This window comes from Protopterus annectens, chromosome 14.part0 (genome assembly GCF_019279795.1).
Source record: "Protopterus annectens isolate FY-2018-M chromosome 14.part0, PAN1.0, whole genome shotgun sequence".
NCBI lineage: Eukaryota > Metazoa > Chordata > Ceratodontiformes > Protopteridae > Protopterus > Protopterus annectens.
This window is the reverse complement of record NC_056748.1, coordinates 916428177-916454899: the sequence shown is the minus strand read 5'-3', so window position 1 is coordinate 916454899 and position 26723 is coordinate 916428177. Positions and strand designations below refer to the sequence as shown.

At 37.3% G+C, this 26723-nt stretch overlaps 1 protein-coding gene across 1 annotated transcript in view; it reads right to left on the bottom strand.

Moving 5' to 3' along the window:
• ZNF518A (zinc finger protein 518A) overlaps nt 1-7121 on the bottom strand; it is a 310424-nt gene extending 303303 nt beyond the window's left edge. The window contains exon 1 of the mRNA XM_044056706.1: nt 6978-7121. The gene's annotated coding sequence lies outside the window, so the exon portion shown is untranslated. The remainder of the gene's footprint in view (nt 1-6977) is intronic.
• Nucleotides 7122-26723: the final 19602 nt, after the last annotated feature.

The following is a 26723-nucleotide window of genomic DNA, read 5'->3' as shown; positions in this document are numbered from 1 at the left end:
TAAGTTATAGGTCACATTAAGGGTGGGAAAGTTTTGAAATGATTTATTGTGGTCTCTTTTTTTATATCACAAAAACCTGACATTTTAACAGGGGTGTGTGCACTTTTTACATCCACTGTACACAAATCCCAGTACTAGTTTCGGTTTCATTTCCCTGTCAAAGACCAAGAACCATTTTTTGTAACCCTCTCCCCAACATCGGCAGAGGCAATGGAGAAAGGAGTGACTGAGGCCTTAGATTTATCAACAGCCCATGAGTTATTAATGTTAAAGTTTTTATTGCTCAAAATAGGCTGAAACTTGTTTTTCTCCCCACCTGGATCTCATTATACACTACAGCAATATTTTGGTTTCTAGGTAGTCTATGTCCTTTAACATGTCTACAAGTTTAGGCATTTCCAATCTGAGCAGCCTGTCATCAGAAATTAATCTTAAAAGGCATACCATCTGGCCCTTAAAAGGTTTTGTTAACCAAAAGGGTAATCAATGGAAAAAGTGGGTTTTCAAAAAATGTGCAACAAAAACAATGATTCATTTTCTCTTTGAAAACTGTAACATCTAAAACAATCAACGGTTTCAAAGTCAGTATTACATGTACATTTTAAAATGAATGCAGTGTTAATATAGTGAATGAAAAACTCCATGAAGGTAACATCTCCACTCTAAAAAGTAATGATGTGATCTAAAAAACAGCATAAAAATGTGTATACTTTTTAAATGTTGAATTTATGATGGCAGTGCTTTCCCAGTGCTATGAAACAATATTAGATTAAACTGGGGTTGCTGTAGCACCCATGGCAACACTTCAGAATGTGTGAAAGCATTCACCTTCAAAATAAAAACTAATAATTTATTAAAATTATCTCCAGAAATTAAAGTAATAATTTAAATGTCCTGGGTTGTTAAATCATTGAGACCTACCTACTAGCGTATGATTAAACTGTTGCAATCCAGTAATGCTAAATACTAAAGTTAAAAAAGATAACACCAAGAGCACCAAAAAATGTCACCACATTAAACCACATTGATTTTTTTCCCTAAAAAGTGTCAAAAATCTTTCAAAATATGCTCACGTTGCAAAACTACTTTTCAATTTTTTGTCATCGAAAATTGCTAGTGGTTCCATAATGGACCCTCCCAGCAAGCACTAAAGACCTTTAGTGGGGGATCAAAGATATTTTTATGCATCTTCAGATACCAAAGACAGTGGAAATCACTGTTTTGTCCACATAAAGTTGAACTGCTATGTTAAAATTACACCCTGCAACAACTTATTAAGCATGCATTTGATTTTATCATAAGCAATGTTCAATTTCTTTATACAACAGACTCAGCACTTGCTAAATTAAACAGCAAGGTTCTTCCTTCTGCCTTCCTGTTAGGAAAGCAGTATTTTTGTGTTATCAACAGACCTACTTTCATTTTAACAGTACCATTACAAACTCTAAGTGAGGGGTGTAAAGGGGGATAAAAGTAATTTTTCTTGCCAGCACAGGACATATGCAAACTGTCACCAAATAATAGAATCAGATTACCCTTAAGAGTAAATCATTTCAATTCAAAGTTTCAGAAACATTAGAAGTTCTGGCAGAGACAAAGTACAGCTTTTTTTAAACAAGTCAATGGTAACAGAACACAGTACCTTTAACAGAGACTTACGAACAAAATAATGCTGTACAGACGGAGAACAAAAAATAATGCACTACCCAAAAATGACCACAATGCACTACTTTTAAACATTTCTGGCTGTACTGACTGACTTTTAATGCAAGCAGTGGTGATATAGAAGTTGTTTTAGATTTTAAAACAATACAAATGGTAAGTTACACTTAGTACATGACCTAGAATTAATGAGGTGGTGAGTTTTAAAGTTTTAGTAAAAACACAGCCATTAAGGTATTAATTGTGCTTACTTTTGCATGGACTGTATTTTCATTGCTTGTTTTTATCACAAGATTTGTATTTTAATAACCTTTACACATCTAACACAAGGTCTGACTAACTAGAAAGAACAAAGGAGCTTACTGTGAGCATTAACAAATAAATGGTTTGTCTTTAGCTTCCAGTATCCATTTTTAAAGTAACTATTTGGGGTTACCTTTTCTGGAAGATGCAAAAGACACCAGCATGGAGGTATGAGGTTAGCTCTTCTACAAAAATACGAACAAGAGCAGATTTGTAAAATATAATCTGAGGTGAATTTTCAGTCAAATGGCTTTCAGTCATTTGGTTTCTATTACATGGCATTTTGTCTTCCACCATTCAAGTTGCTGTCATAAATCTATTGACTACTTCTACATGAATTTGAAACTATCAAGATAAACTAACTCAACAGTGAAAAAAATGGGAGAAGGCTCTAGTGCAAATGCAACTTATGCTGCATGGATTTTATCTGTCATTTTGCCTAGGAAGAAACTGAATTCCATATGATGAGCTGGAGGATGTCAGTGTATATAGGAAAGTCTGACATGGAAACACCATGGATCCCACTGGTGGAGCTGGAGACATCTGAAGTAATCAAGGAAGTCTGGGCTACCTTACTTACTTTTCTTCTACTGCAGCCATCAACCAGTTTAGCTGTTGAGAAGACAGATTGATGGTTAGTCTAATAAAGAATTACATACAGTATTTTTATGCCCATTACTTGTGTTATGTCATATATTCCAACTAATATGAGAGAAGTCAAAGCTACAGTTACTGAAACCAATACTAGGGGGCAAGAAGAAATGAAATATTTACGCTGCTGAAATTGAGAGGGGCACACCCATTAGACCGGGCCCATGTGCATAAGGTTCATTTACAGAAGACAGAACCAATAATTTCTGTCAAATTTATAAAGGGTATTTAATCGGCATTTAGGAACAGCAGAAGCTGACAGATTATCATAAATACTTTTAGTATACAAGCAAGAGTTGTACCACAGCCTGCATAACGAGAAGAGAGATAAGAATGATTATAACCTAAAAGCAGCACTTCATTAAAAGCTTTCAGTGTGATGCTGTGAAAGCTTTCAGCAAAGACTGCAGAATTCATTTAACACATGTATAAAATCTGTAGTGTTTAAATATTTATTTTTAACATATGTTCTGCACAATCTCCGACAAGAAAATTGAAGTTTTAAATGACTAGTGGCTAAAAGATGTAAAATGTAAACATTTGGTGCTAATGGATACTGAAAATTCTCAGTAAAGAAGCAAAAGAAAGCTTTCTGTATTATTAAGAAAAGAAGCATGACAGAGTAAACAGTTAGATTCTGGCACTCAGTGAAAGACTTGGTTAACTTGAGATTATATGGAAGGAAAAAAAAACATCAAGTGAAAAGAAGGCATGAAGATGAAAATGAGTTACGGACCATCATGATCAAAACAAGATGCTACAAAAATATCCACTATGAAAGCCAATGATTTACCCAAGTACAAAATGGAAGGTCGATAAGACTAGAATAAGTACAAACTGAAAGATGGATAAAAGACTAGAATAAGCTGCATATCCTTTATAAAATGATGGAAAAGCATGCAGAGGAGAACAGATGCCTATTAAGGCTACATATTGGTAAAGGCAGAAAAAAACAAAATTATCTCAGTTAAAATACAAAAAACAAAGGTTAACAGCTCTATTAGACAATGAAACCATCATCTCTACAACCAATCAGCTAGCAGCAGTAGGAATGACAAGCAGAAACAAGGGATAACTGACCAGAACAATAAAGTGAAGGGGAATGAACAGTAGTTTAGCATTTCAAATCTGTAGGTATAACAATTAAACACCCATCAAGGGACCTTAAATAGCAAAGGCATAACATCAAGACAAGGGTAGATAGTCTATATATGGAGAAACTAAAGAAAGAATCAAATGGACTATGACCTAAAAATAACTTCATTCAAAGTGGCAAGTTTGTTAAATAAAAGTTTTTAATGCGCAAATGTGAATCCTTTTGGTCAAAGCTGCAATGTTCATTCAACAAAAGTTCTTACATTATAGCAGACTTAACCGAGTATTTACTTAGCTTTTATAAAATAAACAGAGTTATTTCACACTTTCATGTGAAATTTAAAACATGTAAACAGAAAACTACTACATAAAAGAAGTAATAGGAAGCTATCAACAAAGAAGGCCAATCTGTATAGCCAACAAAAACAAGACTGTGGAAAATTACCAAAAGTAGATAAGCCAAAGGGAATATGGAATCTACCTACTGATTATCAAATCTTTAATCATTACATCCATGATAACTTTAACTGTCACTTTTGCAAAAAAAAAAAAAAAAAATCAGTATACAACTGCTACCAAAAGCAACAGTCTTCTTTGTTCTTGACATCTCAAATGGATTATGGTCAATACATCAGGATTTCATGTACAAATATGCCTTCTTCTCTGAAAGTAAGGGACATACTTGGACAATGCTACCTCAATAATTACAGCTACCAGCTCCTCTACTTAAAAAATACAAGAGAAAATGTCATGCAGCCAGGGTCACAGAATATCAAAGCCCTGCAGGATGCATTATAGGTAGAAATGAACAGGATGGGGGAGTTAAACTGAAATCATAGAAAGCACAGTGTGCATAACAAAAATTTAAAATCTAAGAGGATTGTTCTAAAGAAGATTGCAGCCCTGGCCCAGAGAATTAACACCACTCCAAACTCAGCAGTTCCGAAGTCAAAGACAGTTTAGGCAATTCTTATGAATATATTTTGGCAGTGACTTCCTTGAAAACAACAGTAAATGGGCTAAACCAGAGTACCAACATTCTGAAGCATATGGGTTGGGAGGGTGGCCTAATGGTTAAGGTGTTTGCCTTACAAACACAAAGTGCAGGGTTTGAGTCTCACAAGGGATAATTGTCTAGGCTTAAAATGGCTCGCAAGGGCAGTTAGCTTAGTACTAACCTATGAACCTATTAATCAATGGTACAACAAGTAAGCAAAAAGTTCTGAAGAACTCAAACAAACAATGGGGTCTGCACCATTGCTTCACAACCTAGCAGATGGTAACAGATTTACCTTGTAGAAAATGTTTAATTTATCTATGTTTTTACTAATGGTAGTGGTGCAAGCTGCAACCAATTAAAAACTACACTAATTAGGATTTTTTTAATATTATGAGTAAAACAGTCTGACACAGATGTCTCTTTAGAAGAGACCCAGAAGAACTATTATGCAACATGCTCACATTCACACAATGCACAAAACAAATTAAATCCAGGACTACATAAACTTGTTAGCAGCTTACAGGCTTAATTCTCTGCACTGAGCTTCTCACATGTAATGATGAAAAAAACTGGCACTAATAAGTGACCAAAATGCAGCAACCACATAGTGGGCAAAGAAATGTCAAAAATAAATGAATAAACATAAACTAATCTGTTGTCACAGCAGATATTTGCTGATATTTTCTTAAACTAGAATTAGTGGGCATTATCATCAAAATGAAAACATTTAAAAAGATGACACCCAGGAAAAAAATCTTCACCCTGGGAAGATACAAAGTATATAAAAAGAGACTAAATAGCAGTAAACAGGCAATGATCACTATCCTAAAAATCATGCAGTAACATCTGAGGTTTTTGATTCAATCCTAGTCAAAGCACAGCCCAAACATGACTAAAACAAAATACTACAAATTATTCTGAAACATTAAAAAACATGTAAACAGGAAAGTTAAAATTGTACAAATCAGAAACATTACTGGAAAAGGAGAAAACACCTCTAAAATGTATTAAAGTATATCAGAAACCTATTCACTCATGGTTAAAAATAAATACGGGGACAGGCAGTAGCACTATTCAAAACAGATAAAAGAATGAATGCACATCACCAAAGCATAGAAAACAATAGATATTATCAAAATGACAAGCAATGCAGTACAGCATTCTAATTCCATACTACGAGCACAGACATTGCCCATTTAAGAATATAAGACATTAATACACCATTAGGTGTCAAGTATGTAGAATTGCTTTCTTTGAAAACAAAAGCATGTCAAAATGCTCAGACTATTCAAATTATTCTTCTGCACTTTGAAGGCCAATTTATTTTTATACAAATTCTGCAATATATCTCAATCAAAAAGACAACATTTTGTTTTGGACAACACAAGCTTTCTCTAAAGGAGCATGATCAACACAACTCAAAAAGTTTGCAAAACTTCAAAAAGAAAACAAGCAGGTAGGTGGAAGAAAGTTACCACAAGAAATATATGTATAACAAAAGTAAAAACTTCAAAGGAAAATAAAAATTAAAACTAATGTCAACTGCCACACCTTTACAGGAATATAAAACGTTTGTAAACCCAAAATCCACTCAATTTTGTTGAGGAAGGAAAACTTGAAATATTTCAAAATACTGAAAGTAACTTACAGGAATACAATTATCAACTGCAGTTATTCAAAACAAAACTGCATCAAAAATAATATACATTTTGACGCAGAGCATTTGCTTCGCTAAATTATGGTAAGAGATAATGTTACACTTTGCTATCAAACATGGCTGCCGTCAGCCATCTTTAATCTAATCCCAACCTATATGCCAACACTTGACTCCCGTTCATGCTGACTCCATAGCTTCTAATCACGTTTTTAGCTCTCCAGTCTCAAATATTGACTTTCTCAGTGTTGCTGCTTTACTTAAAGTCAACACACTGACCGCAAAAGTCCATCTCTCAATTCAGCACCGAACAGCATTAACCCATCCCCCTTCTGCCATTTCAGCCACCCAAAATTCAATTGAAAATATAAACGTGCAGTTTAACACATTTTGCAAATGAGAAGGTGGTGGTCATGAATGCAGAAGAGTGCGTTATACCGGTCATCGCCTTTACTGTGGGAGGGGTCTACGTCCATCCTAGGGGGTGGGTGGAAACAGAGGGTGCTGCAGCATAGCAAATGAGTGTATTAAAAGGGGCAGTAAGTTCCAACTCCACTATTAGTTTTCTAGCTCAAAGTACAAGACCTGCAGTACAAATCCAACAGAACTCACCATCCAGCTGCCGATATGGTATGTAGATTTTTGTTGCATACAACTACTAGTTCAATATTTTGTTGCTGTAGTCAAGACCGGAAAAAAAGTTGAAAATACCGGAAGTGCATTGTATGTACGATCCGAAAAGCAGCGCGTGCTGCACCAAAATAATCCCCTTCTTGAAAGAAAATACTGTGTGCTAACCTGTAATATAATGCTCATGACTGGGGCGTGCCCAGCCATAAACGTGGCCCCAATGAGCTAGGTTTTATTATTCTAGTTATTTGTGCCATCCATCCTCATAATGGAAAAGTTGTATTAATAGTAAAACAGTGCACATTTCCAAGTGTTCTCTTTGCACACCAGTCCAGCTTTTTAAAAAAGTTTAGTATTTATATTAGATTTAAATTAAAACAATTATTTCGTACATATACTAAAACTTTATTGCATGACAAGCGTAATGTTAAGTCATAATTCCTTAAAAAGTAATATGCTTTTTCCTTGATGACGACTTACAACTATAAGTAGGGAATGCATTTCTTGTCCTTGATTAAGGTTGGCATACAGGCCTTCAGAAGCTTATTGATGTAGTAGTCCTCGAACCGGTGTGCAGTGCTTTTATGTTTAATGCTTTCCCTTTGGCTAATCTAAACAAGTTTTGTATAGCCGTCTACAGCACCTTACTACTAATGAATTCGTTAGTCTGTTCGGTGTACAAGAAAATATACATCAAATACAGTGGAACACATCGTGAAGACATACCATCTGATGTGTTGCTTCCCCACAGGTCGTACCATTTAGGAGAGAAATCAACTTTTTTAAATCTGTCATTGTTATCTGTTGCCCTTATTTATTACTATAATGGGAAATCCGTGTAGGGGAAACACACACATACACATATATATTGTTCGTCTCCTCTCAGTTTTTGTTATAATGGGAATCTCGTGTGTTAATAAGATCTGGAGGAAAAAAATACAAATGTTAATACACCTATTCAAAGAAGATTTAGAACACTTTCAGTTTCACCTACAATTCCTATTTCGTTTAGGGAAGCTGTATCAATATTTATTAGTGTATATTATTTCATAACTGTTGTAATTTGAAATATTTAAAACAGTAAACGTTTGTGGGAACTCATTACAATTTTCAGTAATAAATAATCAAGTACATATGCACATGATACATGGGTATTTTTGCATCTGTGAGCACATATAGAAAGCACCTCATTTATATTGACAAGAGGCAGAGATAAGGAGAGTTTCAGTTCTCTATCAGTAATTAAAAGTTGTGATGTTTCTAAAAGTTACAGCACATATACAATGGACGGTGTGAATGGAGCTAGTAATATAAGCGTTGTTTGCATTAAAATTTTGAAACAACACCCCAGGATTTCCTGTTTGTGAATATTATGCACAGTCAGGATAACAGACAGAACAAATTAATGAAAACAAATAATTGTGACTGTTTAATGACTTGAAATTTTAATTGCATTAAATATGCACTACATGACAACAACATAAATTAATATTTTACTAGGTTTATAAATAGCGTGTGGAAAACCATCACAAATGTCACAATCAAAGGATTTTTGAGAGCCCTTTAGTAAATGCAGTTGTCTCTCACATTTTAAAAACGCTGCTGTGAGAAGTCAATGGGTTTTCCAGATAGCAAATTACTACACAAGTAAAATTATATTTACTAAATAACAGCAAATTATTAGTTTTTACAACTAACATAAATCTTTTATTTTTCTGGAAAAACACTCATGCTAGAACAGATGACTTGCGCAGAATGCAAACTTCCCACATTTCATCTTTCTATGTGCATACTTATTAGAGGATTTATTCATCTAAGAAAAGAGCTGTATTTATTTGAATTTGTTTACTGGGGTAGAGCACTGATAAATTCCGACCAATTTCAGTCTCTGCTTGGGGTTAAAAACTTACCAGGCATATAAAGTAGGAAAGAGTACAATAACAAATAAGTGACAATAAAACACCACAGTGGTAGAGTGATGCTTAGGATGCATAGTAATTCCAATGTATTAAATTATAATATTTACATAAGTTTCAAAACATTTGAGAAATTAGAGTGAAATTACGTTAGAGATGTGAAAAGGAGCAGAAGATCTTAATGGCTATGTTACCATGGAGAATAATTAAAGTAGACTTAAGTAAGGTGACCTGAGTGGTAAGCTAAAGTATTCATTCTGAAGTATTATTATTATTTATTGCCATAAGAAGTGCTGGTATTCTTTGTAATTGTAACAGTAAATAATTATTTAGAGACAGTGGTGGTTGGAAAATTATTAATGTGTTGTGCACATGAAATAATACTGCATTTAAAAAAAATATAATGCATCTGACAGTAACTAATGAAATATATGGACTAATTACATTCGAGCACAGCAGTTTCAGTAGGATATACTTTTGTGCCTTATTTTGCACCAATAAGTTGTTATTTTCCAATCTGTTCACCCAACTGAAAGACCAGGAGTTTTCCCCCACAGTTTTATACACCCTAGTAGTTTATCTAGTAGTGAGGGAGTGCATACTATAGCAAAGATAGGATTGTTGGGAGAAATGTAAGTACCATTATAATGTAATATGGTTAACTGTAGAAAAGTTGGTAACAGAAACAATCACCTGCCTGAAAATAAATCATACATTTTGCTAAAATTCTTTTAAAAAGATTATTAGTTTGTGAGCCTATATGACTTGTGCATATGCATGTGCATATATCTTACACACACACACACACACACACACACACACACACACACACACACACACACACACAAACACATTCAGACACATAGTATGTAAACAGTTCACATATTTTTCAGTAAAAATACCTTTTAAAATAATCACCAGTATCATTTATCATTCATTGATCTTACTGATCTTATATTACATATTTAATTAAAGCAATGTATGCATTGAAACATATCTAACCATTTTAATAGTATGTTTTTGTTTTGCTTAAGATGACAATATAACATGCAGGCTTTTGCTTTTGACTTTTTTATTCTACTGTATTAGACAATTTGCTATTTAGATTTTTTCACTTTTCAGCATTTTTCTTGTAATTAGTCATTGATACAGTGATGTGAGATAAAACCCTAATTGTTACTCTTCAGACCTTCTGTACAAAATTGTTTTGAGACTACAGTACCTTCAGGCTTGCCTTGGCAGGAAACGGATGTGTACACATCTAAGGGCTTTTGGCCAGAAATTGATGTTTCCTGACCATTGCAAATATACCATGAAAAGTTGTGTTCTTGCATTTCTAGCTATATCAATATCAATCTAATTGTTATTACTTCAAAAATTATAATTTCTCCTGTCTAATCAAATTGGAAATTCTTGAAGAATTATATTTTCAAGGAGCAAAGATAACAATTTATACATTTCATGAAAAAGTTTACTTCATTCATATTGTCTGAAATAAAACCCCTGTTTTAGTCCATGACGTTTTTCACATATGTAAAAATCACATTTTATAATCTGACATCTGCATATTCTTCTCATTAGCCTTCAGTAGTCTGAAACAATAAGTATCTGCACTTTTCAGAGATTCTTCCATTTCCAGAATATCGTTAGTTGGCAGAAGGCTAAGTAAAGTGTGATGTTCTGTGTGGAGGAGTTGATTACTGTCTAAAATAACTCTGGTGATTTAGTATAGTTTGTTCTCAATTAAAAGAGAGACAGAGAGAGAGAGAGAGACTCTGTATCTTCCATTTGAAATAATTTACTTTCTTAGTGAGGCTAAAAGACTTCATAAAAAGTTTAAACTGTGACTTACAATTAGATGCATGGAAGAACTAACAATTATAAGTTGAACTGTAAAAGAGAGCAAACTATTTCAAGTGAGTTTGTGTCCATTCAGTGTTATTAAGTGAAACGTGTTATTAAATATATTCTGTTTTGCCCACAGAGCTTTTTGACAACTCCAATAAAGAGATAAAGATGACTCCATTTTTTTAATATACTGCAGAGGTTAACAAAGTCCACAGAAAGAGCTTTATTTAGGGGAAAAACACTGTATTATGGTAAATAAGTGATGTTATGGAAACAGAGAAGAATCAAATCCAACATTCACCTAAATGCTACATCAAATCCAACATTCACCTAAATGCTACATCAAATCCAACATTCACCTAAATGCTACAAAAGCATATCCTTGTAGGCTGTCAGCATTGTATACTGTATGTTTATAGGGATGGCATTGTGATCCTTTACTGTATCATACAGAGGAGGATGATAATGCAGAAATCTCAGGGTACTAGGAATAAATTTAATCTTTGAAATGAGGTGGTTTTGTATGTACTGAAGTAGAAGCAACTTTTGCAGGAAAGGACTTAATTTAGTATTTAAGTGAATAATTTAAAAGACAGTTGTTCCACTGAGATATGAGAACCAGTAGCTTACATCCCTGTGTTTCCACTTATATATGCTGCAGAAGATTAAAGAACAGAAGAAGGCAGATGGGTAAGTGATAGGGAGCAAGATAAATAATGAGAGTTTAGTTACTGGCTGAGAGTCAATAACTGATTTAAACCAAAAGAGAGAGAGAGACTGTACGAACTATGGAGAGATGATAGTTGTGTTACAGTGAATGCTGCACTTTGTGAAAGTCATATTAGAGGACACTGCACACATGTGTAAAGTATGATGAAGACGAAGCATGCAATCCTTTTCAGAAAGATCAACAAGTAGGATTGGAGTAAAGAAAAGAAGAGGAGCCTACTTAAGGTGTAAGAATGAATAGTAAGATTGGTGATCTGCAGTAATGTGGTAGGTTAAGACGAGATTTTTAAATTTGCCTTAAAATCTTAGAAGTAGTTTGTTCTGTTTTTAAAAATAGAACTGAAAAATCCAAGAGGTGACTTGAATAATGAAAATCAGATTAGAGATTATCATGATTATCACATTGTGTTTCTTTTCAAAACACAACTCTTTTATCAAAGTTCCTATTCTTCTCTGCTCTGTCTTCAGATCAATACACTGCCTTTTCATATTTCTACTTTACACCTCATAAACTACACTTAGAGGTATTTCAGTTTCTCACACTCTGCATAACTTCTGTTTCTATACTTTATATTTACAAAGCAAACTTATTTCACATATTCATCCTAACTCCATACCACTGATCTTACTGTGACTATAAGTTTCTTAATCTTATCTCTGGTCCTTTAATGCCCATATTGTTTTTCTGTCTGGATATCACTGCCACCTCCATCTTTGTCCACCTTACACTGATATACCTCCCTTACACCCATCTTCTTCTACCTTACACACTTCCTTATTCCACCTTTCCTGTGGCATGCCTTAATTTATCCCATTTTCACTCCACTGATCAATTGTGCTTGATTTTTAGTGAAATGACAACAATATTGTCAATGTTGTATGCAGATATAATTCAGTTCTGCATATTTGTTAATCGTGTAAGTCACAATAGATTATTTTTACTTGATATTCTTTTACTCTTAACATGGGCAGAACTGCTTCATCTATTTAACTCTTCATGTGAAATTTGTCTTAATCTTGCAATTAATTGCTTTGTGCTTTTTCTGTTTCTCTATAAATGTATTTCATATAGAGCTTTTCTCCCCAGAGTCCCACTTTAAATGTTTTTTTACTAGTTGGATGCTGATGAGGTTCATCAATAAAAATATATATTATTCAATAAATAAAAAATAAAACAAACAAATAAAAAACAATAGAACAGTTTTCCACAAAGTGATTCTAAATGTTGAATGCTGATGATTGTATTGATTTCAGGAAGTTTTTTTTTTGTTTGTTTGTTCTGGATTTTATAGACCAAGGGTCCTATATAGCTGATTTCAACACTGCCTTGGAAATCAGAGAGTTGAAATGGCAAGTGTTTTTGATTACAGAGAATGCTCCGGGACTAAATGGGACAATAAGCATTAAATGTTTGTTGAAAAACAGACACTGTTATTAAATGTATACAATACAACAAACATACATTGTTATACATATATTTTTATATCCATATTTTATTTGCTTTATGGACATTTTAAAGTTGTGATTTGCTTTAATTGATTATTTAGTTGTTATTATCTACTCATTGGATAGACAATTAATGGATTTTAGTATAAAGGTTCTAGTATAGTTCTTTGTCATCTGTTCTGATGAAGTTCGTGTTATTAAACAAATGAAAGTGCTTAACATACACTGGCTATAGTGTTTTTTTACTCTTTCCATCACTTTATTATTTTGTTAAGGTAAGATTTACTTATGTTAGGAAAATGCAGCAAAGCCAAGTATGTAGGTATTAATTCTGATGAGCTGGATTGTGAGTCTTTTCATCAGAATGAACAGAAGTCATCAGTATATTTTGACCCTTTTTAATCTGATTTTATTTTTTTTAACAAAGCAACTCAGCTTGGTATATCTAGTGAATTCCCTTCAGAAATTGCTAAGATGTTGACTGGAGTGAAGAAAGAAACCAAAGGTTTGTAGAACTTGAAAGTGAGAAGCTCTGTTCACTCTGTCAAAGACTTTGTATCTAGATAAACAGAAGTTGTAGAATAGTATGCTTGAGTTAACCTGAATAAGAATATAAACAAATTAGTAAGTGTTTCTTAGGACTGTTTATACAGCATGAAGCATGAATGCTTTGGATAAATGAAGGTGGTCAAGAAAGATTTGCAATGATTTGTCAATACATTTTCATAAAGTTTATTATCAGTATTGAGAAGGACCATAGCTCAATCTGAACCATACAAAGTCGAGTTTTTGTTTTTGTTTTTTTTTTCTTTTTAGATGACAAAAGTGGTTGCACATTTCTAGGAATTCAAAGAATTAATTTCAAATTTATGGTTGCATGTAAAAAAACAGAGTTTGTGTCTGCAGATTGGGTAGCAGTTGGTAGATATCTGCTGTTCAAAGGCTATCTGATCAAAAAGGTTGGACACTTTTAAGAGATGTGATTGCTAATTTGAGCTTGAACATATTGTTCTGATAAAGTTTTACATCTGAGGTGAAGAAGCACAGACATTTTATCTTTTGAAGGTGTTGATGTTAACAAGTAACTCAAATTAATAGTCCTTAAAATGGGTAAGAGATGTAGGTGCTTTAACCATGACTATCATTCAAATTGGCAAGAACAGCAGAGAGGTAGCATTTATCCCTTGGGTTGCAGATTATAAATATCAGCAAGAAAATTCATAGTTGCCTGCACTGGAAGACTCCTTGACATTTTATAAATGTGAAGGGATACTGAGTAGAAATTAGAATAGACTTAGGAATTAGAAACGACAGGCCACATAGAAAAGGCAGAGGCATCGCCTTAATATACCCAAGTATCTACAATATAGTCCCATTTACAAAACCTATTCCACAGTTCTCCACAGCAGAATTTTTAGTAATCCTCCTAAAGATGAATAACTGTAAAAGCCTCTGTATCATAGTGGTATACATACCCCCAGGTAATAATATTCCTATACTAGAGGATATTCTTGCCTGGTCATCAAATAGCATTAAAAATGAAACAGTCATCCTAGGGGACACTAACATTTATTGGCTAGATATCACAAGCCAAGACCTCTCAACTAACATTTAACTACACCCAGCTGGTCACTGATATAACAAGGCCCAATAACAAAGATAGCCAAGGCTCAATCTGGGATTGGATCCTTGTGTCTGAACCCATAAAAATTTCCACCTCCGTCACACTACCAAATAGCATTAGCGACCACTTACCAGCTTTACTGTACATAAAACTACCTCAAGTGTAAGCAATCACCAACTAAAACAAACTAGAGATCTAGCCCACTTCTCACCAGACACCTTTAATGACATTTTACAGCGTACGAACTGGGAACCATTAAAATCCACCCCCCTTCATGATGCAGTTGAATTCTTCAATTCAACATTCCTCAAGATATTAGATAGTGTAGCCCCACCTTGACTGAAAAGAGTCAAGACTAATCATGTCAGCTGGCTCACCAAAACCACAAAGCAAATCATGTCCACTAGAGACAAAGCTTGGAAAGCCTGGCAAAAGTATAAAAACCCATCTGACCTTGCTCTATATAAACAGCTATGTAATCAGGTCAAATGACTAGTCATTAAAAACAAGAAAGAATACTTCCATAGACTACAGGACCAGCATAAACTAAACCCACAGAAATTCTGGGGAGCAATCAATTCTCTAATTCACCCAGTTTCTAACAACAATCCTTGCCCACACCCTAATAAAACACCCTCCGATATAACCTCTTTCTTTAATTCATACTTCGACACTATAGCTAAGTTGACCACCACCTTCCAACCCCCAACCCACCTGACCAACCATCAACACATTCTAGACCTTCCTCTCTACCTAATTTTTCTTTCTCTGCTATTCCTACATGCACTATAAAAAAAACTCTGTCTAAAACCCAGACCTTGCATCAATGCTCCTGATAAATTACCTGCTAATTTCCTACAACTATCCACAATCTCCATTGCTTACCCCATCAATATACTCCTCAAAAGATATGTCCAGGAATCCCACATACCAAATGTCTGGAAGAAAGCATACATTCTTCCTCTCCACAAAGGTGGCAAAAATTCAGACATCTCCAACTTCCAGTCTATCGCTATCCTCTCCTCCATCTCCAAAATATTAGAAAAATGTGTCAATATTTCTTAACCACTTAGTTAAAAAACAACTTCTTGCCCCTACCCAACATGGCTTTAGGTGATGCCATAGTACCAACACAACTCTCATCTCCTTTATGGATACTGTAAATCGGGCATGTGATGCCAGTTTCATCATCTCTTCACTCTTCCCCGACCTTTAGGAATCCTTCAGTACTATATCCGTTCCCTTCAACTCTCCAAACTCAACAATCTAGGTATCACACCCTCAACCCTAAACTGGTTCTCAGTCTATCTTTCTGGTAGATATCAATCAACAAAATGGCAGCAATCCTGTTCTCCCTTCCTCAACATCACCACAGGAGTACCCCAAGGATCCATATTGAGCCCCCTTCTATTCAATATATTTATCAATAACTTTCATAACTCCCATATTCATGGCATCGTGATCCAATATGCAGATGATTCTACAATCATCTGCACTGCCAAATCCCCTTCTGAGTTACAACTACTAACCTAACATGCCTTTGCATCCACCGAAATCTGGATATTAAATAATCACCGTGCTCTCAACACCAACAAGACTAAACTCATTCTATTCACTCTCAAAAAAACCACCCCCTCAATATGAGTGAATTCTCAATCTCCTCCCAGAATAATACTATCATTAAATTTGTCTCTAGAACCAAACTTCGAGGTGTCATTATTGATGAAAAGCTAACATTTGACTTACACATTCACAGCAACATAAAAAAAAAAAAACATCAGAAACTGGGCATCCTTTATAGACATGGCTATTACCTTAACCCCACTGCAAAAAAGGCTCTAGCCTCAGCCTTTCTACTTCCATCCCTGCTGTATGGTGCCCCTATCTTCACGAATATCCAGTCCTCTCTAAAAACCAAGCTTTACTCATGTTACAATAAGGTCACCAGATTTGCAACAAATGCATGCAAGATTCTCAGCACACCACTGTTCCTCTTCACGGCAACTAAACTGGCTAGAATTACAACTCTATCTCAACTACCTACAGTTAACTAATGCACATAAAATTATATACAAACCCACAACATGCCCCTCTCTTTCCTCCTTACTGTCCTTGTACCACCCAAACAGGCCTCTCAGATCAGAAAACAAAACGCTGCTCAAAGTAGACAAACTCAATCTCCCAGCCAGTCAAATGCTCTATTCCTTTACTGTTTCCAAACTTTGGAACAGCCTCTCATCTACAATCACCTCCATCAGTTACCCTTTACTCTATAAAAAGTCTCTTAGACAACATCTCTCCACTGGCTGGCTATGCCCATGCCAAAAATAACTCTCTCTAAACACTGCTACTCCCATTATACCCCACCTCTTTCTAACCTTTTTCTAGCCATCTGGTCCTTCAACTACCCTATCTATTTACCCTTACACCTCTTGCCTTACCTGTTTACCATACCCTATTCACTTACACCTCCTTTCTCTCTATCCCTCTACACTACTAACAACTGCTGTACCTGTCCTCCCTGAACAACTTCCACTTTCTCATGCCCCTAACTCTAGTCAGTTAACTACTTATTAACTCTTTGTATTCACACTTAGTCTTTAAAATCATACCCAACTTACCCTTCGCATATAGTCCTTATTGTTTGCTAAATATGTATATAACATAATGGCTTAATTTATGTACATATACAACCTAAACATTTCCACTCTTTACCCAAGCTGCTTACTGCTTTACCTGTCAATATACAACCTGAACTTTCCACTCTTTACCTAAGCTGCTTACTGCTTCACCTGTCAGCTCTACTATGAACCATTCCACTCATATTCATGCTGCCTACTGCTTAATACCGGTTAACTCTGATATGTACTTGTATCCCATATTTATTTTAAACTCATGTCCATGATTGTTACTGTACTGCCTTATAGCTTTATGTAATTGTAGATGTATTTCTGTATTTCTGTTGTATGTTTATCACTTGTAATTTGTATGTGGAGCTTTGCTCCCCAAGCCTCCAGTGAAAATGGGCTCACCTAGGCCCAGTGGACCTTCCTGGTAAACACATGAAATAAATAAATAAATAGAAATGAAGTTTGTGTTTTTCCTTGTGCCTCTGTTGTTTAACTGCCTATGACAAATTTAAATTCTAGATTTTAGGAATGAAATGTCATGACATTTTAAAAGTCTCCTCTCCTTGGAGTGGAGCAGTGGAGAACTAGTGACAGTCCCTCAAGTACGTGAGCTCAGTGAGTCAGTGGTATCACTGAGGAATTATTCATGGTTTAACATCTACAGAGCCTAGAAACTACAGACTCATAAGTCTCACTAGTCTTATATGTAAAGCTATGGAAAGAATCATGGAGATGATAAGTAGAGATATAGCAAACCTCCAGACACTGGATCTAACCCAGTTTGATTTTATCAAGGACAGATCATGCCTACTCAACCTCAACTCAACTCAATCTCTTTGAGAAGGTCACCAATGCAATGGATGAGGGCAAAATCATTCACACTGCCTACCTTGACCTGGCCAAGGCATTTGACATAATACCCCACTTGGGCATTGTAGACAAACTCAAGAAGTTAGGTACAAACCTGTATGTCACTTGGTGGATAGCCAACTGGCTCAAAGACAGGACCAGGAAGTTAGAATTGGGGAGTCCATCTCTACAAAGAGGCCAGTCACAAGTGGATTCCCTCAGGGATCAGTCCTTGGACTGCTCCTTTTTGGCATTTACTTCTCAGAAGTCAAGGCCAATGTCAGTGGTCTCTGGCTGACTAAATTTACAGATGATTGCAAATTAGGAGCTTTCATTGAATCTCACACCAACACAAATGTTCTCCAGGAGGGGCTGACACAGACAAACAACTGGTGTCAGCGCCATGGACTAAAAGTAAATGCCAAGAAATCCATAATAGTATCCGTAGTCATCCATCCCTGGTAACTATCATATTGACAACACACCCCTTAGAGCTGACCCAGTAGTCAGGGACTTAGGGACACACACAGACAGTAATCTAGCCTTTAATCATCACTTATCTACAGTGGTGAGGAACTCATTCTATGTTGCGCAACTTATAAACAAAGGTATGGCATCTAAATTCCAAGGAAGTCATTCTTCCACTCTATTCGACATTCATCAAACCTATCACTGAGTACAGTGCCCCCTTTGGGAATATCCAACAAATGGAATGTCCACAGACATTCCTCACTAAAGTAATACAGGGCATAAGTAATATGTCCTGTGCAGACTGCCTCAAGTTCCTATCCCTGTATTCTGTCTCCTACAGGCTTTTGAGAGGATATCTATGCCTGGCATACAGGGCATTGTCAGACCCCACTCTGATGGACCTCCTGCATATTGCCAAAACAAGCAGCACAAGAATTACCCATTCTAAAGACTTAAACCTTATCTGTGATATAAATAGGGCCTTCTGGAGAGATAGGTATGTATCCTAGAGACTACAACATATATGGAACAGGCTCCCCATCCATGTGAAGCAGAGTTTCTCCCTAACCCATTTCAAGTGCAACTTGGACAATTGGATGGAAAACCAGAAATGTATCCCTGGCTTGGCACCTGTCTCTAATGGACACAGGTAATCTGTAAATAGTTCATCTCTCAGGCCCATACTTACACTTATCAAGGGTATCAGAACTTGTCAGAGATTTGGGATGAATATCATCCCTCAAAATGTCTTATCTTTGGGGTAATAAATAGGTCATTATCAGTGGGCAACTAATGCAAAAAATAAATAAATAAAAGCAATATATATGTATACATGTTTATACATTTAGTTTTAGTTAGATAGTCCAATATACTTCTGAAAACGTTGCCATTCTACGTATTATGTAGAATTCTGCAAATATATAAGGAAAAAGATGTAGTGTTGGATGGATGGGGGGGGGGGTTGCTCGCTTACCCACTCTAGAATGGAGGGTGGAGTAACTGCCTGCCATCTGGCATGTGCACCAGAGATAGGGTCGATGCTGTAATCTCATGACAGATTGTATTTAAAAATATGACCCAAAAGGGGCATGAGGAGATAACTGATGATGCACGCTGTGATTCTTGTGACATCAGTAGCTCTGCTCATTTAAGGCATACAAATAATTCATCTGGCATGAAGGACAGCTTGTGTACCACTGCCAGCTGCTGTGCTTTGACCAATCTGTCATCCCAAGCCACCAATGGAGCAGTCCCAGTCCTGGGGGATAGGTTTAATGACACTGAGATAAAAAGGAAGAATGGAAACAGACCTACAGCAGGTGCTTGTCAGCTGAAGGGCACACTGACAGATTATCCCAAAAAAAATATGTAACCTCCACCACTGTAACTATATATTTATGTAATGTTCAGTTGTTGAGCAATGTCATATTCATGATTTTTGAATACATGAACTTTACTAATATTTTATTAAGATGTCTGTACCTGGCCAGCATGTGTGTTGTAATTATATGCCCATGGAAAATAACATCCTTATTAAAGCAGTAAAACTGCAAGGCCCAGTGCAGTATTACACAGCAATGGCAATAGCTGTGATGAGCTTTTTTCATTAATAATGAAAATATATCATATCAGCGATCACTCATTTCCACATAAGTACCATTGCTCAGGATGATGTAGAAGCTTTGGTTCCACCTGTGCAGTCATGCGTTTACTTTCCTTTTAGATATACCTTTCACAATTAAAGGGATGGGGCATGGCAGATATTATTATAATAATTGATTTGTGCAGAAAACACCTTATCAAGGCAGTTATTGCCTTTGCCATAGTATACAATCATATGTGTCATACATGTCAACATGTGTACAAATGATTGTAAGGATTTATTTGGTGTGCAAACCATACTTGTTCATGTATGTTATTATATAACCCTCATGTATGCAATGTGTGATACCTCCACAGATCCATGTATAAACTTCCATGAGTTTCAGGGTTCTGTGTTCTTGGATCTGATGGTAAGATACATGTTTAACATTTTCTTGTTTTTGCCAATAACTTATTTGATACTTTCTAGCACTGTCTCAAAATATTACATCGCCTCTAGTGTGATTAATGCACAAAGTAGTTCTAACATTGGCTAAAATTCCAGATATTGTTTCTGAAGCTGCTTTCATATGGTATGCGGTTGCTGGCAGTGTGTATAGTACACAAATTCATCAAATGTGTGCATCAGTAACACTGTAGGTAAACCATGCTGTTATAGTTGTGCTGATGCCATATGAGTGGCAAAATAATAATTTAAGGAATGTTGTATATTCACTTGACATACTGAATGTGCTAGAAATGAGAACATTCTAGATTAGCTATAGGTTCATAGGTTCATACTAGGCTATCTGCCTAGCCAGAATGTGTTTGGCTTTTGCCACCCATTTTAAATTTATTTTGCTATGCCCTTTTTCGAGGTTAGTATACTGTGCCTCTGTCTAACAGTGACACAGAAGTGATACCCGGGGTAAACCTATGATCTCCCATCCACTCATCAAGATTCCTCTTGAAGAGAGTCAATGAGGGACTCTGCCTAACCTGGACTGGGATTTTATTCCAGAGTGAAGGGAGCCTCTGGGTTATGAATCTGTCCCTCCATCATGTCCTATTTATTTCAGTGCTGAGGTTCAAGTCTCTTGAGCGCGTAGCTAGATGGGATTTGGATTTTCTGAGGTGCAGCATATCCATTAATTCTGGGTTGGACATGGCTTTATACGTCAGGCACAGATCGCCTCTGAACAGGCGGTATGCCACTGAGTAGAGCTGGAGTTTCTTTAACCGGGCAGCATATGGCATCTGTTTGAGCCCTTTGATCCTCTTGGTGAGGTACTTTTGGGGTCTTTCCAGTTGCTGCAGGTGTCTGGTAAGGTACATCCCAAAAGAGGCATTGTACTCAATTATGGGCCTGATGAGGGATGAGTAAAGAGGCACGATGATGTCCCCTGATCTAGATGTGAATCCCTTCATGATTAGGTGGGCTATATAAAATGTTTTTCTAACCACTTTGGCCACGTGGTTGTCAAATGAGAGATTGCTATCAACTTGGGTCCCCAGGTCCCTAATTACTTCTTCTGTACTTAATGGATTACCACCTATGTGGTAATTTGTGGGCACTTTGTTTTTGCCAAAGGGGATGACTATATACTTTTTGGCATTTAGCTTGAGGCCATGGCTCTGGCACCAGTTGTCTGTTTCTATGAGGCCCTTTTGGAGGATGCTTGTGTCGACTGGAGAGTTGATTATGCCCAGTTTGCAGTCATCTGCGAACTTGGTCAGCCACAGTCCTTCCGTGTTGGCCTGTACCTCCGAGAAATATATACCGAACAAGAGAGGTCCCAGGACTGAGCCTTGTGGGACACCACTTGTAACTGGTTTGGAGTCTGACATGGCTCCAGCAATTCTAACCATGTGGGTTCTGTCCTTGAGCCAGTTTGCAATCCATCTAGTGACATAGGGGTTTATATTTAAGCTGGTGAGCTTATCTATAATGCCCGAGTGGGTATTGTATCGAAGGCTTTTGCGAGGACCAGGTAGGCTGTGTGGACCACCTTCCCCTCGTCAATGGCCTTGGTGACTGTTTCAAAGAAATCAACCAGGTTTAAGAGGCATGATCTGCCCTTAAAGCTGAACTGGGTAGGATCCAGTGTTTGTAGGTCCCCAATATCTTTATTTATGAGGTCCATGATGATCCTTTCCATAGCTTTGCAGACCAAGCTAGTCAGGCTTATGGGGCGATAGTTTCCAGGATCCATTGAGGCACCACCTTTATGGAGAGGGACCACTGTTGCTGTACGCCACTCTTTGGGCACATATCCTGTAGTAAGGATGAGATTGAACAGTAGTTTTATGTTTGGGTTTAGCTCTTCTTGGAGTTCGTGTAGGACGCAGCCCGGGACACCATCTGGTCCCATTGATGCTGTGTTTTTTGCTTTGGAGAGGGCGGCTCTTACCTGAGCATCTGAGATGTCAGGGGGGCAGCACTCTGCTGGGATAGATATTTGCCCTTTTGGTGGGGAGGGGGGGGGAGAAGTTTGCGCTGAACCTGTCAGCTAGGATGTTGGCAATGTCTGTGGGTTCGGTGTATTTTTTGTCATTTTGGACTAATTCTGAGCATATCTGTGAATTACCACCCAGGTTCCTAACATAACTAAAGAAAGCCTTGTGATTATCCTTAGTGTCCTGTGCAATTTTTCTCTCGAAGCTGGCCTTAGACAATTTTATGTGTGCCCGTAGTTTTTTGCTAATACTGATTAGTGATGCCTTCCCTTTTTGGGATTTTGCTCTATCATTTAGTAGCTTCCTCCTTCTATTGTATAGTTTGTTTATGGCTGGGGTCCACCAGACAGGACGTCTGCCTTTGGAGGATTGGGTCTTGGTTTTATTTGGGATCGCATGATCCATGCATTCCTGAAGGTGTTCATAGAATGCGTTTATAAAGGATTCTGCGGTCTGGGCTGTATTTTCCACAGGCCCGGGGTCTTTGAAGGATTCCGCCTCAGTTTTGAGGAGTGTGAAATTTGCTTTAGAGAGGTTTTTCACTGTGGTTTTCTGGGCAGGGGGTGGGGTCGGGATGTGAATATCCAGTGTGATTAGTTTATGGTCTTATCTTACCAGTGAGGGATACACTTCTGGTCTGGAGCATAGAGTCCCCATGTTGGTGATGATCAGGTCCAGTATGTTTTCCCCTCTTGTGGGAGTGGTAACAAGTTGTTCCATAGCATTTGAGTTTATAAATTCTAGGAACCTTTGGGCTAGGGTGTTGGAGCTAGAGTAATGCTTCCAGTCTATGTTTGGGTAGTTGAAGTCGCCCAATATAATGGTGTTTGGAGAGACCTTCATATTTTCCAGTGTTCTCAGGAAGGCCGAGTGGGGTTCCTGGGTTTGGGAGGGTCGTCTGTAGCAGGCTATAAACTGGAAGGCAGTTTTACCCACTGTTAGTTGCACATGGATAGTCTCTGATGCTTCGTGCTTTGCCACCAACCTGGAGGTGTGGGTATCTTTGATGAATATCGATACTCCCCCTCCTTTTGTGGTTTGGTCCAAGTTTTGGGGCCGAAAAGCATGGTATGAGATATAACCTGGTAGTGCTGGGGTGCTCTCGGGACCCCTGAACCTTGTTTCTGTTACTGCACAGATATCGATGTTCTCCATGCTAAGGAGAGTTTTGAGTGCATGCATCTTGAGGTTTAGACTTCTGGCGTTGAGTAGCATTACTCTTAGTTTCTTATCCCTTGTGATACCTATGGAGGTGGGTTTGTCTTTTGAGCCTTGCCTAAAAAAGGCACTATGGGGGTAGCAAGAGCCTTTGCCAATATCCGAAAGCCCAGGGGTGACAGGTGCAAGCCGTCCCTAGCGAAGCATCGTGGCTTGTCGAGCATATCATACCAAGTTGACAGGCATTGGATCCCCTTTGAATGACACCAGTACTTAAGCCAATTGTTGAAATTGATAATCTTGTCTTCATATTATGGCATCATTCTTGGTGAGGGTAAGATGCTACTCAAGGTCAGGGTCATACCGGCCTGGGCTACATGCTCAGAGAGCTCCTTTATGTCTCTTTTCATGTAGTCCAGGGAAGTACGTCTCAGGTCATTCACACCAGCATGGACAATGACTGAGTCATATTTGTACTTGCCTTGGAGTGACCTGAGTGCTTGTGTTATGTGGCGGATCCTAGCGCCTGACAGGCTGCTCACCATGACCCTCTCCTTGTTCAGCCTGGTGAGCGGGACGTCAGTGTGCCTGATGATAGAATCACCTATTACAAGTGTATCAGGTGTGTTGTTTAGTCTTAAGGGCTGTGACTGTTTGGCACACTGGCTTTGTGAGATATGTATTGCACGTGTTTTGTTTTGGGGTAGCGGCTGCTTGGGTGTCTGCTTTGGAGGTCTCTGCTGCTTCAGCAGATCTTTATTTAGAGCCTCCAAATATGTTTTTGTGTGATTATGTGTTTGGTTTGCTGTCGTGGTAGGTCTATGTGAGACTGGAATTGTAGTGAGTGTGGTTTCCTTCTCCTCCTGACTGATTATGCCAGTACTGAGTTGAGAGAGCTTAGCCTCCAGTTTGGCTATATGGTTGCATCCCTCACATGTGTTGGAATTTGTTGGGAGGAGGAGAGGGTTGTCTGTGTACATGAGGCAGTTGTAACATTGCCTCAAGATTCCCAGATTCACCTGCTGGACCGGAGAGGAGATTGACAACTGACCTTTGGACATGCTAGAATAATATTGGGAATGCCTTAATAATTGAAAACCAGGGCCAGTGGGGAGTGAGGGTGTAGTGCTTTTAATTTTTAGTGCTGACTTATATAATTGCTTTAGTGAGCAAGTGCCAGGTAACTTAAGTGCAATGTGTTACAGGCAACTTAAATGCAAAAACGACAAACAGTAACTTTCTTTCAAGTGAAACAAGGAAATAAGTACAGTAAGCAATGCAGATATCACTAGTGATCCACAGAAGTGCTGAGAAGCCACGTATTAGGTGGAATTAGCGTTCCAGGGAAATAACAAGCAAACAAACAACAAGCATATAAACAAAGCTAGATTCAGCAGGCCTGGATCTAGTCTATGCTACAGCAAACAAGGTGTACCAATTTCAGTAAGATACAGTTCAAATATTCAGGCACTATAAACCTTTAACCAGAAATTCCCAGCTCAGAAGGGCAGAGTCCAGCCTCTTCTCCCACAAGAGTGCAGACCACAAACCTTCTTAATGTAAAATAACTGGCCTGAAGCCCAAGTGCTTAAACCAGAACTAATACACTTTAAGAATAACAGACACTGGGCTTTCAATCAGCAGTTCCCAACTTAGAAGGATGAAAGCTACCTGTCCTGCCACCACAGTGCATGCCACAAACCTTCCTAATGTAAAACAACTGGTCTGAAGCCCAAGTGCTTAATCCGAAAGACTTAGAATGATAGCTATACTTTAATCAAGTTACTACCAAGCAGTAATAAATACAATTGAATACTTTAGAGAATGCCTGGATTAGTGCTCAAGTTACACAAACAAAGCTAGATCCAGCAGGCCCGAATCCAGTCTATGCCACAGCAAACAAGGCGCACCAACTTCAGTAAGAAGCAGTTCAGATATGCATGCACTATAAGCCTTCAACCAGAAATTTCCAGCTCAGAAGGGCAGAGTCCAGCCTCTCCTCCCACAAGAGTGCAGACCATGAACCCTCTAATTGTAAAATAACTGGCCTGAAAGCCCAAGTGCTTAAACCAGAATTAATACACTTTTAGAATAACAGACACTGAGCCTTCAATCAGCAGTTCCCAACCTAGAAGGATGTAAGCTACCTGTTCTGCCACTACAGTGCAGACCACAAACCCTCTCAGTGCAAAACAACTGGTCCGAAGCCAAAGTGTTTAAACCAAAAGGCTTAGAATGAGTTACACCAAGCAGTAATAAATACAATTGAGTACTTTTAAGATGATGCAAAAGTAAAAAAAAGTAGGTAGAAACACAAGAACAGTAAAAGCAGATGAATTTTTTTTTTCTGAACAAGTGCTGAGATCAAAGAAACAGATTTGAGTGCTGAAACTAGAAAACTGGCTAGTTATAAGAAAAAAAAACTAAGCTAGAAGGCTTCCCTCCAACACAGAAGGGCTTGGGGGCTCAGAAGCCTACAAATAGTCTATACCACTTAACAGGAAAGGCAGGAAACAAGCTTAATTTTTTTTTCTGTTTTTAGCCGGCCAAAGCTGAGGTTTTTAAGCAGAAAATATTTCACACTGTACCACTTAAATAGGCAAGGACAGGATATCAAAGAATGTGACTACCCCCACACCTGTAATTACTAGCAAATAACAAAATTCAGCAAACACTGACTAACTTCCAGTTCAGCTAATATTCCTTCCACACAGTTAAAATCAATTTAAATGCTATATTTTTTTGAAAAAAAGAGCAGATAAAGGTACTTAAATTCTCTTATACGTCCAGTTGAATATAGCAAGTTCTTAGCCGGCCAAAGCTGAGGTTTTTAAGCAGAAAATATTTCACACTGTACCACTTATTAGGCAAGGACAGGAAATCAAAGAATGTGACTACCCCCACACCTGTAATTACTAGCAAATAACAAAATTCAGCAAACACTGACTAACTTCCAGTTCAGCTAATATTCCTTCCACACAGTTAAAATCAATTTAAATACTGTATTTTTTTGAAAAAA